The sequence below is a fragment of the Pseudoliparis swirei genome, chromosome 5, assembly GCF_029220125.1.
Source record: "Pseudoliparis swirei isolate HS2019 ecotype Mariana Trench chromosome 5, NWPU_hadal_v1, whole genome shotgun sequence".
In the NCBI taxonomy this organism is placed as follows: domain Eukaryota; kingdom Metazoa; phylum Chordata; class Actinopteri; order Perciformes; family Liparidae; genus Pseudoliparis; species Pseudoliparis swirei.
Window position 1 is genome coordinate 18,590,410 of NC_079392.1, and position 15,950 is coordinate 18,606,359.

The window sequence follows — 15,950 nt, forward strand, 5'->3', positions numbered from 1 at the left end:
CTGAAAAGCACTGAGCAGTTTGCAACTATCGTAAGAAGAAATTCTATTAATACAGAGTGGCTTTTCGTCAGGACTATCCTGCTGCTCGCTCCCGCATGGCTTCCTGTTTGCATCTGTTATGTTTCTTAGCTAGCAGAACGTCTCATTTAGACTGAAGTGAGCGTTAGGCTTAACACTGCAGCATAAGAGGAACTGGTTCAAAGTGGAGGGCAGCATGTGACCAGGTTAGGAGAAACCAACAGCTATGCTTTAAACTACTAAACAGAGTTGTTCATTCGGCAAAGGCAAGCCGTGTTTGAGGATTATCTGTTTTGTAGAGTACATATGGAAGAAAACAAGGGTGTGTTCTAATCAATACACTATGGTTGTGAAATGTCCAATATGTGTCGAGTTTATACACCATATTGTAGCTGGAATGCTTTGAACAGATTCACTTTTTTGAATGAAATATATTAATACAGCGTCAAAACAAGTTGTTTATCGATTATAAAACGTATTGTCCTATGAAAATACATGTACTGTTTTATTGCTAAAATAGATCATGAGCAAATAACTGAGCTCAAAACTGATAAAACCATTACATCCAGAAAATATGTGCTTATCCAGTGAAGTAAAGTTTGAAACAATTTCTTAAAGATCTATTTATTTACCAGCACACAAATAAATGACATAATCATCCCAGTATTTACATGTTACCAGTGAGAATCAAAATGAGAAGGTCAATGTAACATGTGATCATTCAATAACGATAGAGACACAACACGGATTGAGGAACTGTCCATTTTTGGCTGCCAATTATTTTTGCAATATTACAGACAATCTGCTTTTCTACATTTCTGGCAGTTGACACATTTCGGTTTATCTTATAGTATACATCCTTACATCGCCCAGTCTTAATGTTTATTTGCACTAAATGTCTGTGTCATGCAACACGTCATAAACACCTTTTCAAATGACTTCCTCCTCCGTTGCTCGACCTATGGTTTATTCCTTTTTTCTCCCTATTAAAAGTTTTTTGGGGGAGGCCAATTGTCTTCTTGAAGCAACAAACAACAGAGAACTAAAAAGGTGGAAGTAGAGGCATCATCACACTGAACAGATGACTAAACACCAAATGACAAGCGCATGCACAACATGTATCCACACAATGATGTTATAATTAGACGGCTACATTCACAAAGAGATAAAAAAACACAGAATTAAATAGATTACGGGGGAAAACAGCCGTCAATATTGCCATCAATCAACGGACGTGAACGTTTTTAACTTTCGAACCACAGATTTCAGCGGCTAACGTTGGGTGACACGGTTTAGACACCACACTGTTTAACGAACACCGCCCAGCCGGTCGCGTTGAAGTCGGACGTTCCCAGATATCTGCTGCTTTTCGGAGTGCACTTATACACCTACACAAATATAAAGTACCTGATGTGGAGAACCTTTCCGGTTTGCGGCGAGCTGCAGACACATAGCGTCCTGTGTTCGCGTTAGCATGATGCTAATACAGGTAGTTGGGGTGTCGTGGGTGTTTACCTTGATTTCTGCCCGGAGGTTTATCTTGTCCGGGGATTTAGCTGCTGGCAAGGACATCGCTCTCCTTCGCTCTGCGTCGTGTCAAGAAACATTTACAACAGCGAATGTGTGTGGGTGGACTTCATCCCGTTTGAACGACGGGTCGCAGAACGGGAACATAAACGTTACTTTAATCCCCACCGCTTGCTTCTTCGACTTCCGCCACATGCGCTGATCGACATTCAGCGTCTGATTGGACGATCCGTTTGTCAATCATTCAATTCCGGAAGTGACTCCAGACGTAAACATATCCACGTGACGGCACACACAAACATTCGCTGCCTTGTACAGATGGATGAACGGCCTGAAACGAGCAGCGAGTCTATATTTAAAGCGTTATTACACCTGCATTAGTGCATAACACGATTACAATCATTAATGTACAAACTTTATATATGATCTAAAATAAAGTATATGAGTTTTGATGTCATCCTCCGCCCTAAAAAAAGAAGTATTGAAAACAGATGCCATTTTTAAATCTCTAGCACCATCTGGAGCAAACGGAGCTCATCTTCTTTTAGGTCAGTGGTTCACCACCTTTTTTCAGTGATGAACTCCTGTGTATCCCTAACCAGCGCAAAGCATTTTGGGTTGAACCAAATATGTAATACACAGCGCTATGTCATCAGTGTCTGATTTAATATAGAATATGTAACATTTAATTAATTAACTTACACTTAAATCACTTTTTTCTAAGGGGCTTTTAAATGGATGATAATTTTACATTTTTTATAAATCTCACGGACCCCCTGGAGTGCCTTCAGTATCCCTATTTGAGAACCACTGTTTTGTGTCTTTTTTGTATGATCAATGTTGTTGCAAACAAGAGATGAACAATAAGAACGTTTATTTATTAGAGTGCTATTACAACTGTGGGGTTCTGCCTGCAACAATGGGTGTTGATAAGTTACTTTGCAAAATAAAGCTTAACTAAAATCTGATGAATTATTCTAAATTCTCAAAATTACAGGATATGAATATCTACATTTCTATATCTAGATGTCATTTGTGTTATGATTTGTGCTTTAAAAAATAGAAATCATCATAACTCGCAGGTCTTGAACCTTGTGAAACCAGGTCACTCTTTGCTCCAAGCCAAGATTGAACACTAACACTTTGTGGACAGAGTCAGAATTTAAAAGGTAAAATGCAAAGAAGCTGTCCCTTGTAATACTTTCAAAGAACATATGAATGGTTAAACACTTTTTGAGTGAGTTAGATATGCAAGATATATATATACAAGATCACTAGTATCGTTTTGTGATGTTTACCTCAGATAATAAGTCTGTTACTGCACCTAAACTTTGTAGCTTGTGACAGTGGCGAGGTTAGATTGCTGCTGTAAAATCTGAAGCAGATCAGGCGTACAGATGGCATCAAATCGGGTCCATTGGACCTGGCTGGGTCTGATGCCATGGCGCTGCTCATGTGCCTCGCCCACTCCTCCTCACTCCCTCCATCTGCCTGATGGATTGTGGAGGTCTGGATCGTGGTACGCCTCTACGAACTATTCATACAATCTGTCATACTGATTAAATGTGTTTATGTAACTCTGTAATGATTCCTTCTGTACACATGACATTTATTGCTTCTCCATCCGGGGAGAGAGATCCTCCTCTGATGCTCTTCTGAAGGTTTCTTCCCTTTTTTCCCCCGTGAAAGTTTTTTTTTCTATTTCTTGGGAGTTTTTCCTGATCCGATGTGAGGTCCTGGGACAAGGATGTCGTATGTGTACAGCAATCTGTAAGCCCTTTGAGCCAAATTTGTAATTTGTGATATTGTGCTATATAAAATAAACTTAATTGAAGTCAATAAATGGCAATTGCCACGTGCAAAATAATATTTTATTACATTTCTCAAATGCTAAAATCGACAGGCATGTATAATACTGTACTATGATTGTTTTTTATACTAAATGGCACGTGTCTAAGTACAAGTCAGAGTGACTATTACATTTGTCTATATAGGCTTATATCATGGCCAGTCCCTTGGGTGTTGTTTTTTGCTATAGTGCCGCCAATATCTTTTCATCTTTTTAATCAATGTAATCTGCCTTTCTTGCACTTTGAGATTTTCCTATTCAACATTATTTTATGTTTCATTCTGAGAGTTGAGTCTCTCAAAGTCCAACCCTAATGTCCTTGTCGTGAGAGGTGGAAACAGGTAATGCTGGCTAATAGGGCACTGGTGAAGCTCATAGGCCAATCCCCTGTGAAGTGGATACAAATGATTACTGAAACATTGATGAAGAAAAAGAAACCCCGCAACCTGGGAGATGAAGACTCTCCAACCATACAGGCTGAAGAGGAAATGAAGACGCATTTCGAAAACCATACGGAGAGGGTGCGTCAGAATCTTCTATCTCCCAGGCAACCCACTAACATTGCAACCTGGAACATCAGGACCATGTACACAGCAGGAAAAACGTCAGTCATAGCAAGTGAGATGAGGAGATACAAGATCTCTATCCTCGGTCTGTGCGAAACCAGATGGCTCCAGACAGGAGAGGTGAAACTGGCCAGCGGCGAGTCCATACTCTATTCTGGACATCCGGATGACAAAGCACCACACACAGAGGGAGTGGCCTTTATGCTCTCCAAAGAAGCACAGAGGGCCCTCATCAGCTGGGAGCCCATTAATTCCAGGCTTATTACAGCAAGATTCAAAACTACCCATAAAAGAATCAACCTACAACTCATACAGTGTTATGCACCCACCAACAACACAGAGGAGGAAACGAAAGACATTTTCTATAACCAACTACAACAGCTACTCCAGGCCAGGAAAGAAAAAGACATCACTATACTCATGGGCGACATGAACGCAAAGGTGGGAAACAACAACGGTGTACATCAACTGGTGATGGGGAAACATGGAATCGGCTGCATGAATGAAAACGGCGAGAGATTTGCAGACACCTGTGCTGACTACAATCTGGTCATAGGAGGGACAGTCTTTCCACATAAACCCATCCACAAAGCCACCTGGATGTCACCTGATCACACTACCGAAAATCAAATCGACCACATATGCATAAACAGGAAGTTCAGGCGCTCTCTCCTAGATGTCCGCGTGAAGAGGGGGGCAGACGCTGGGTCAGACCCAGTGGTGTATAGTAACGAAGTAGAAGTACTTCGTTACTTTACTTAAGTAGTTTTTTTGGGTATCTGTACTTTATTTTACTACTTATATTTCTGTTTACTTTTACTTTTACTTCACTACATTTTGCAATGAAAACTTGTACTTTTACTCCGATACATTTCCCCTGAAACAGTATCGTTACTCGTTACTACGGAAAAAAATAATCATGAGAAACATCGGGACTGTTGTGGAACACACCGCAGCGCACCTGAACGCAGCACGAACACCAGGTTGGGGATCAGTGGTCCTTGCCGCGTTCTTTCTATTCCCAGTGATGCCCAGGATGCTAGCGAGCGAGCGGCTACAGATACGACTCATTTCATGTGGAGCAGCAATGGAAGCTACTCGAACAACCACGGTGACCAAGATCAACGTCCGTGGCCATATTTGGGCGAACTCTTTTCTTTTGTCGGAGTGAAAGTTTCTTCCTACAGGATGAAGTGCCTCTTATGCCGACCGAAAGCTACGGAGATATTGGCCTTCAACAACTCGCCAACCTCAGGAAACACATTGAGGTAAATTAAGATTAATCCCATGAGCCGCAACGTTAATGTTTAGTCATCATAAACCTGTTAAGATATCTAGCAGTGTTGTCCTCAGGATTGGAGTAAGTTATATCTTTGGCAGGAGGGGGGAAGACAGGTGTCTGATTGTCCTACGCATGTTGTACGTTAGGCTAATGTTCGCTAGCTATCGTCAATTAAATGAGACAATTAGCGTGAGTGGAGTAGACGGATCTCTAGCGAGTTAATGAGCTGAAGTGTTGCAGGCATGAGAATCCCTCACCTTTCGGCGAAATTCGCCGTTTTGAAACCAAAATAGGTGACTGACGTGAATCGTGTAGATCCGAAGAGTTTTTGTTTTGGGGGAAGGGGAGGGGGTCAATTGGCCGGCCGGCGTTTATGAGATAGGAGTGGGACACGGAGAAAATGTGGAGTGGTGCTTTTCGCAATAGAACATCTTTGATGGGCACGTGTCGCGTCTCGGCCAATCAGCGTCAAGATGTCCAGCGTTTGGTGGTTTAGGTTAGCTTGAATGTTAGCCCGCTATCTGCTGCTGTCACGCTGCACGGTGTAGCGATCCTAACAAAGTACCCGTACGTTAAGAGCGATGTGATTTAGCATATTTTTAGTATCGATACTTCATTAAAAGAGCGATCAGAGCGCACGCGCTGCTCCGTGTCGAGCTGTCTGCGCACGCTACGCAGCGAGTGCCGTTAAGTGGCGGAATTTTCGGCTTTAAAAATAAAAATTAAAAAAGATGCCAGAAGTGAAATGTTTAAGTTCAGTCTGTAAAGTTCTGTTACTGTAACTCTCCAGCTGCTCATCCTGATGAACTCTGTATCATCTGGTCAGATACAGACTAACAGTCTCATAGTGATAATCAATGCTATGATGGCTCCATGTAGTTTCATTAATATCTTGTAGGCTAATACTAATAATACTGCCATTTGTTAAGTGTTGAAAAAGTTGGTAAAAAGTGAACCATACAGATATTTTATTTATTACTATTATAGATAAATATACCAGGATCGTATTTATGGTACTGTTTTATGGTATTGTATCAGTATGTGCCATGAGTTTGACACATACGTGTCAAACTCATGGCCCGCGGGCCAAATGTGGCCCGCCACGTCATTTTATGTGACTGCATTCTTGTGTCCTTAAGATTCACTTGTTGGTTCATAATTGACTGTAAAAGGGAATATTACTAAATAGTTGTGTTGTGCATACTGTGATATTCTGAACACTCAGGTTCAAACTGCAACATCTTTTCATTAAATACATTTGAGAAGTTAAAAATATCCCTCGATTTAGGTCTCAGCTTGTCATTCAGGGGTGATAGTGCGTCCCAAAGCCAGACCAGTGGAGAACCACTGCCCAAACCAGTGGAGAACCACCTGTCTCAACTGTGAAAAAGATTTTAACAAAGTTAATGTAATAATGTTTGTTTGATCTTTGATAAAGTAATGTGGGTTAAAATAAATATAATTAAATTAAATAGATGTATTGTATAATATTAAATACATTTGCATATATAGTTATACATTTATATAAGTACACCTAAACAAACAAATGCAAAGACAGTTATTTAACAATATGTTCTGGAGTAGTTAGAATTATACCGTGTTAGTGACAACCGGCCCTTTGAGGGCAGCCATGAGGCGGATGTGGCCCTCGGTGAAAATGAGTTTGACACCCCTGGATTAGAAGATCGTGACAACCAGGTAGAGGCAGAACAGACTCAAGGAACAGACTCGAGGCTCAGCAGAGCACAAGACTTGAAGACTTGTTCACGCCAAAAAAAAAGGAAGTTGGTTCATGAATGACTATATTATATACAATATTACTATTATTATAGGGCCCACTGACTTGGTGTCAGAATGGAGGAACTATAGATTATCATACAACGTCCAACATCGATGTTCGTGGAAGTCACCAGCACCCCCCCCCCCCCCCCCCGCGCGCGCCTATCCTTCTCACCTTTTTCACCCCTGACCCGTTTTCATGCCTGGTGTTGACAGTTGTGAGAATTTGTTGATTTGAGTCGTCTTAGCTAAAATATAATGCTAATCATTACAGCATTATTATAATTATTTGTATTAATATTATAAGAGTGACGGTCCAGTAATGGCAACGATATTGATTTGGGACTGTTGTTGTGTTTAACTACAGAGATACAAGTACATATTCACAAATCAACTCTGGATGCACGGACAGTGCATGAAACTAAATGTATAAACCTCAAATTAAAACAAACTATTTTGTACAAAACTTTAGGTTGGGGTCATGACATGTTAGGAAGTGTTATTAATTCTATCATGTCTGTAATACTCTAACTTTATTTCAGGAATGGACTACATCAAGCAGCACATGGAAGAACCCTCCCTGCAGCTATGTGATGCCACCAGGTCCAGTTCATCTGATGAAGAGGACTTCTTCATCTCAAGCGCATGACAGCAGCAAACAGCTGGATGGAGACGTGGATCACGTTGACTTGCTGAAATGCTTCCCAACTGTGTGCTGCTGTCTGTGAAGCTAGACACACTCTACCTGCACCATCAGGGCCTGTGAAGCTAGACACACTCTACCTGCACCAGGGCCTGTGAAGCTAGACACACTCTACCTGCACCATGTGAACGGCTCTTCAGCATCGCAGGACTCGTCTTCAGCCCCAGAAGAGCGACACTGAAATCTGTCCATTTTGAAAATCAACTTCTTTTGAAGATGAACAAGAATTTGTTCACTTTAAAGTGATGATTCTGGTTGTTTTGGTTCTGCTTTTTTCTGTGTTAAACGTGTTTTTATATTTTAGTAATTTCATAGTATTCATATATTGCTAAGTTCATCCGAGCTCATACTCCTTGTTCATGGCGGCCACAGCACCCAAACAAATAAACTTCATAATTCTCAAAATTCTGACCCTTTGTTTTTTTTATTAACAGCATTTACTTTTACTTTTACTTTCAATACTTAAGTACATTTAATATCAGAAAATTACTTTTGATATTTAAGTACAAAAAAAATCAGATACTTTTATACTTTTACTCAAGTAGTATTCTCATAGGTGACTTACTTTTACTTGAGTAATTTTCCAGTCAAGTATCTTTACTTTTACTCAAGTATGACTTTTGGGTATTTTATACACCATTGGTCAGACCACCACCTACTGGCTGCAAAACTCCAGCTCAAGCTGAAGCGATGCAACAACCCCACCAACACAAGAACAAAGTTCAACACCCAGCTCTTCCAGGACATAGGAACAACTGAACTGTACCAAACCACCTTACAGAACAGGTTCCAAGCCCTGCAAGAAGAACAGCACAAATCAGTGGAAGAGCACTGGAGCAACCTGAAAAACATTTGGAAGGAGGCGTGCCTAGAAGTAGTGGGGAGAAAAGCAACAAACCATAAACCTTGGTTGTCAACAAACACACTGAAGAAAATTGAAGAAAGGAGGACAAAAAAAAGACACTAAACAAAAGCAAAACCCGAGCAAAAAAGGCAGCAGCTCACAAAGAATATGAAACAGCAAATAAAGAAGTGAAGAAAAGTGCAAAATGTGACAAGCGGAATTACATTGAGAATTTGGCACGGGAAGCAGAGGAAGCAGCTGGAAAAAACAACATCAAAGAACTCTACATGACCACCAAGAAACTAGCTGGCAAATTTAGACAGACAAACACCCAGATCAGGGACAAACAGGGACGACTCCTCACCACCAAAGAAGAACAACATCGAAGATGGACACAACACTTTAAGGAGCTGCTCAACAGACAGCCCCCTGCCCAAAAGGTAGAGATCCCACCAGCCACACACACGCTGGACATCAACTGCGGCCCCCCAACAAGATCTGAGGTGAGGAAGGCCATCAAGGAATTGCGACGTGGTAAAGCAGCAGGGCCAGATGACATCCCATCAGAGGCTCTACAAGCAGATCTCGACACCTCAACCACCATGCTCCACCAGCTAATAAAGACCATATGGTTGGAAGAAGGAAACATACCAACAGACTGGAAAGACGGGCTCATTGCTGTCATACCAAAGAAAGGAAACCTCAGGGATTGCAACAGCTACCGAGGGATCATGTTGCTATCAACACCAGGCAAAGTGTTCAGCCGCATAATCTTGGAGAGACTGCGTAAGGGGGTTGATGATGAACTGAGAGAAAACCAAGCTGGTTTCAGAAATAAAAGATCGTGCACCGACCAAATTGCTAGCCTCAGGATCATCATTGAGCAGTCTATAGAATGGCGAACACCTGTTCATATCAATTTCATAGACTTTGAAAAAGCATTTGACAGTGTAGACCGTGAAATGCTATGGAAACTCATGGCACACAATGGAATCCCCCCAAAGTATACCAACATCATTAACCCTTGTGTTGCCTTAGGGTCATTTTGACCCGAATCAATATTACACCCTCCCCCCGCTTTAGGATTAATTTGACCCCATTCAATGTTTAATGTCGGTGTTCTTTCGGTAGTCAACAAACAAACATAAAGTGCCTCACACTTAAACTTGGAAAACAATATTAATTCTAATAATTTTCTGGAGGTTTTAATTGCTGGCGTCAAATTGAACCCAAAGGGTAAAATATGTTAGTAAATATAAAGGTAACAGGAGGGTGAAACATTGAATCGGGTCAAAATGACCCAAAGGCGGGGGGAGGGTGTAATATTGATTCGGGTCAAAATGACCCGAAGGCAACACAAGGGTTAAGAACATGTACTGGGACATGCAATGCAACGTACTCTTCCAGGGATGCGCACAAGAAAAATTCAAAGTACTCACTGGCGTGAAACAGGGCTGCGTGCTTTCCCCTTTCCTCTTCCTTCTGTGCATTGACTGGATCATGGTACAATCAACCCACAATAAAAAGACTGGCATCCAGTGGAGTCTAACAGAACATCTGGAGGACCTCGACTTTGCGGATGACATCGCACTACTCTCCCATAGCCACCAACAGATGCAGGACAAATCCGAACTGCTAGAAAAAACGGCAGCTGGACTTGGACTCAAAATAAATGGACCAAAAACCAAAGTAATGCGGATAAACACCAAGAACACAGACCCAATAACCATCGGGGACCAGACGCTGGAAGATGTCAACAAATTCACCTACCTGGGAAGTGTGATAGCTGTTGATGGTGGGACAGAGGATGACGTGAAGACAAGAATTGGGAAAGCAAGAACAGCATTTAATATCTTAACCCTGATGTTGCCTTCGGGTCATTTTGACCCGATTCAATATTTAACCCTCCTGTCGCCTTCGGGTCAATTTGACCCGATTCAATGTTTAATGTCGGTGTTCTTTCGGGAGTCAACAAACAAACATAAAGTACCTCACACTTAAACTTGGAAAACAATATTAATTCTAATAATTTTTTGGAGATTTTAATAGCTGGGGTCATATTGACCTCAAGGGTAAAATATGTTAGTAAATTTAAAGGGAACAGGAGGGTTAAACATTGAATCGGGTCATATTGACCCGAAGGCGACAGGAGGGTGAAACATTGAATCGGGTCAAATTGACCCGAAGGCAACACAAGGGTTAAACAAAATTTGGAAAATTAAAAACATCTCCCTCAAGACGAAGCTTCAAATCTTCAACTCCAACGTCAAAACCGTTCTGCTCTATGGCTCCGAAACCTGGAGAACTACCACTAACATCACAAACAAACTACAAACCTTCATAAACCACTGTCTAAGACGCATCCTGGGAGTCTTCTGGCCAAACACAATTAGCAACATCAACCTATGGGAATGCACAAAACAAGAAACAGTAGACATACAGCTGTTAAGGAGAAAATGGAGCTGGATTGGACACACACTACGAAGAAACACAACAGCAATAACAAAACAGGCACTGACATGGAACCCACAAGGCAAACGGGGTAGAGGACGACCCAAAAACACCTGGAGAAGGAGCACAGAGCAGGAATTCAAGAAGAAGGGGCTGACGTGGAAACAGCTGGAGAGGATGGCTCAGGACAGACGAGGGTGGAAACAATTCATCAATGGCCTATGTTCCGAGAGGAATACAAAGGCTTAACTGAGAGTTGAGAAAATGTTTTGCTACATATCAAAGAAACCCTTTCAAAACGCAAGTTTAATTAATTTGAAAACATCACATCACAAAGCCATCAAGATAAATCAACTTCTGTCCACCTGGCATCTGAGACACTTTTTGAAAGCAACTATCACTTTGTCTTTTGTGTAATTGTTAAATTCCACTATTAAAGTGCTGTGTCCTCCTGTTGCTGTTACAGACACTGAACACGATCGATCCAGAATTTTGGTTTCTTGGTCAGTACTCTGTCCCAGCTCCATAAATTTCCACTCGGTCCCTTTTGGTAGGATAACTTTTGGAGTTTGAAGGTGAAATATTTAAAGAAATGGCTGAAATTGTTTGAACATAGCTGAAAACATCTGAAAATACCCAAAAGGGAAACTTCCTGCTGAAATGTGTTGAAGCACAACACAATTTACCTGAACTGCTGAAAATCCTTTCAGTGTAATTGAATAACTGGAAAAGATGGAAGCAAAACTGCATCATAAAAATAATCCAAGACATGAATCACAATCGGAACATTTGCTGAATTATTAAAATAAATAGCTGAAAATAGCTGCAAACAGCTAAGAATATAGAAAAGGGAAACTACCTGCTGAAAAGCATGAAAGCCCAAAAGCATTGAACTGAACTGCTTACAATCCTTGTAGTGGAAATGTATAAAACTGGATCCTCTAAGAATCCAGCAAAAGCTGGAAGCTAATCTGTTAAACTGTAGAAGTCTTCTACAGTAGTTTCAACAGCTGACATTTTAGGAGTGGTATTAGTAGCAGTAGTAGAAGAAACAGTTTCATCAGCAATAGTAGTGAAAGAAGTACCAGTAGATTTGCCAGTTGTAAAATGAGACAAAAGGAGAAAACATTTGACAACAATTTCTGATTTTCAGCTGCGTCTAATTTTCACCAAGTCTCATGTGGTAGAATAGGTTGGCCCTACTCAATATAACAAGAAGAACAAATAGACTTTAGACGTTACTCTTCGTTTCTGGTAAAACATAATGGACAGTAATCATTTTACCTCTCTAACAGTTTCAAGAAGTTGAGAGGGGAAATGTCTCTTAATCTGCAAAGTCCATCAAATAAATGAAATAGGCTAGTTTAGTCGGGAGACCAGACACTTACAAGTCCGTCATTTATTTCTCACCCATCTGCCAATCATCAAGAAGAATTAGATGTGCAACAAATTAAAGCAGCGGTCCCCAACCTTTTTTGAGCCACGGACCAGTTCCGTGTCAGAAATTATTTTCACGGACCGGCAATATAAATGACGTAATAAATATGACGTCATACAATTATACGAAGGGCATAAAGTGCCAAAACTACAACTCATCATTACGCCGAATGAGTGTGAGCCGTGCGCTTGTTTACCTGCAACGAGCCGCTGATGGAGACGTCGACACAGACCTGTGTTTGGTCCGCTGCTCCTAACCGAGTTCTGGTCGCTGTCATTAGAACACCGGCAGAGTTGTTGTGTGAAATGTCCCTTAAGGCCACCGTCATTTGCATCTCGAACACATTTTTTTCTAGCTCGGACGGGCTCGATTCACCGGGTGGGTTTGTTTACATATGGGTTGCAGGTCTATTCTATTTGCAGTCGGGTCTTTTGTGGTTGGAATACCGCTCAAACTCTTTTAAAAGCCTCTTCCACCTGATCAACGTCTGAAACATGGAGAATATTCCGCTGTTCACTCGCCCACACAGCAGCGACTTTATCGGCCAACTTGAAAACAGTTGTCATTTCCCTGAAGTGACAGAATTCATTGAGCAGGTTGAATATGTTTTAAGATTCTTTGTCACTGAAAAGTGCCGCCAGCAGAGGGTTCGGCGCGTGAGACTCGCCTGCAGCGATAAACCAGAACTTTAAGACTCCTGAACGCGGCTCAGACGTACACACGGGTGTATCCGGTCCTTTTTCAAAATAATATATTTTTCCGACTGATTAAAAAAAAAAAAAAAACTTTCTTTATTCACTTTTTCCCCGCGGCCCGGTTCCAACCAAGCCGCGGCCCGGTACCGGTCCGCGGCCCGGGGGTTGGGGACCCCTGAATTAAAGCACATAATAACGCTCCATATGCTGCGTGATTAATTAAAACAAGATCATTCTTATAATCTACAATGTTGCACGATAACAACGTATATTTCATTTGGCATCCAGTTTGGCTTTACAGCTCATGCAGTGAGTACTGAATAGCAACAGTTTACTGAAAAATAAAATAAAATAATAATAATTATAACAATAACAATAACTCTAGTATGAATCAAATATATATTTGAAAAATGTGGGGAAATAATTTATATGTCTATCTGTATTGCTCATTCGCACGCACGCACGTCAGTCAATACCATGGAAACCGGACTGAGGATATTTAAAGGCCGTGGACGTTCTGTTTCCTCCCTTTGCACTTTGGACTTTGACATGAGCACCCAAACCTGTGAAGTAAACTCTGAGACTTTTTCACTGCTTGAGACTTTTTGCTGAATATCAAACTTGTTGGCGAACCGAACCGAGAGATCCGGACTATCGAGAGACCCAGAGACCCTGAAAAAGGCCCTCTGACGACCGAGAACCGAGAACGAGCCCCTGCTGAAGGGACCGGGCTGTGAGTTGGACTATAACTATGCAGGTAAGACCATTTTTATATTTAATTTAGCATTTTTATTATTAATGTATCCCCTTAAATCCATAAAGGTGTTCTCAGTGTAGAAATCAGTGAAACTTTGTGAGTTTTAAGGTTTAGAATGTACATAATGTTGTTAAGGAATTTGGGAGGAAAATATATTTTGTGAAAAGTGACACTCAGTCGATGATTCGTCGTGTAAAATGATATTTGAGCGGCAGAATGTGTGGAATGTGTTGACAATTAGTGTAGAGCTTCTTAAACCCTGTTATTTTGGTTTAAAGGCATCAAAACGTTGACATTTCACTTTGAAATGACAAAAAAAAGATGGCGCCTGAACCATTTTTCTAGAATTTTCAAATAAATTCTATAAAATGCATAAATTCTGCACCATGGAAGCCATATGGAACGCTCGGGCGTTCTGTAGAATCCAGCGGCACCTGACCTGCACGTGACCCTGAGTTGCTTTGTTTTGACCTTTAAAACGTGACTTCCCTTTTTTCCCCCCTGAAGGGTTATTTGGGAGTTTTTCCTGATCCGATGCGAGGTTTTGGGGCAGGGATGTCTATGTGTACAGATTGTAAAGCACTCCGAGACAAATTTGTAATTTGTGAAATTGGGCTATACAAATAAACTGAATTGAATTGAATTGAATTGTACAAATATCTGCACCTTTTAATTTCTCATATTAAATGAGTGATTTATTTAACATTTAACATTGAAATGCACTTTGCTCGTTGTTGAGGTGCAACAAAAAATGCGTTAACATTTTTGTTAAATAGCGTTAACTGATGGGAGTGCGTGGGCGAGTGCTGCCTCCAGCATCTCCTCTACGCGCTCTGAGATGCACCTCATGAACTGGAGATGAGTTATAAACAAAAGAGGTTACTGTGGTCATGTGGGATTAATATCCCCATGTTTCACTGTGCGTCATGATGCTTGCAAAACATTGATTGTTTTGTTCACAAACACTCAAGTCCTGACACTTGTTTGGTCCTGAATAAATGTCTTTGCCAGAGTTCACGAGAGCTCATGAGAGCTCAACTGTCTTTATTACGCAATAGTTTCACAAAGAATAAACGTTTATATAAATGTTTATTATTTTAATCAAACTATTGTCCCTTATATCTAAATCCATCTGTTTGGACTGTAAATAGTGGTTCAGGCTTTGGTCAAATAGGATGACATCGGCCCTTTGCTTCAACACGTTGGACAACGTAAGAGTCTTGAAGTGATGAGCGAGCCCCAACGAGCAGAGATATGAGCATTTGCTTTGGGGTTTAGATTTATTTTATGTATTTATTTATTCGCACAATAAAATAAAAACAGTACAAATGTAACATTATAAAAAGACACAGAAATGAGTGCAGGTGAGAAAAGAAACACTAAGGGCTTATACAAGGTTCTCACCTAAAGTAGATAGATAGATAGATAGATATGTACTTTATTAATCCCCAAGGGGAAATTTGTCGTAACAGTAGCAGCACCAATAAACTAAACACACAAGAATAAAAAATAAAATATAAAAAACAGGGATGAAAGATAAAGATGTATACAAGAAGTATACAAAGTAAAATATAAAATAAAATAAATATGTATCTATACAACATATATGCATACACAATACACAATACTAATGACAAATTAAATTAAATATAAAAATATTAAATATAGACAGTGTGCAAAAGTAATAAACAAGTATAACGTTAAACAGGGTAAATCAAAGACTCGATAAACAAGTACCTTGTCCTATGGTCCACATGTGCATTCAATCCATCAACATATATATCGATAATAATACATGTCATCAAATAATACAAAACACTATGTACATGATGTCTCAGTAGCAAATGAAGAGGCTTGATTAACCAGACTGGACCTTAATCTAGGTTTAAAGTTAGTGAGTGAAGATGAAGAGTTATCAATAAGAATGTAAGTATTCCAGAGGAAAGAACCTCTGTGTTTAATGGAGAACTGGCTATGAATGGTACGGCTGAAGGGAGGATGGAGATTATCAGATTGTCTAGTATTGTAATCATGAACTTGT

The 15,950-nt window shown here is 40.5% G+C and overlaps 1 protein-coding gene across 2 annotated transcripts in view; it reads right to left on the bottom strand.

Moving 5' to 3' along the window:
* The window catches only part of rnf13 (ring finger protein 13), a 37,615-nt gene extending 35,883 nt beyond the window's left edge, over positions 1 to 1,732 (bottom strand). Inside the window, exon 1 of one of the 2 annotated variants that reach the window (XM_056413871.1) lies at positions 1,534 to 1,732. The gene's annotated coding sequence lies outside the window, so the exon portion shown is untranslated. Of the gene's footprint in view, positions 1 to 944; positions 1,489 to 1,533 lie in introns of those variants that run through there. The other variant, XM_056413873.1, reaches the window with a different exon arrangement.
* Between the last annotated feature and the right edge of the window lie 14,218 nt (positions 1,733 to 15,950).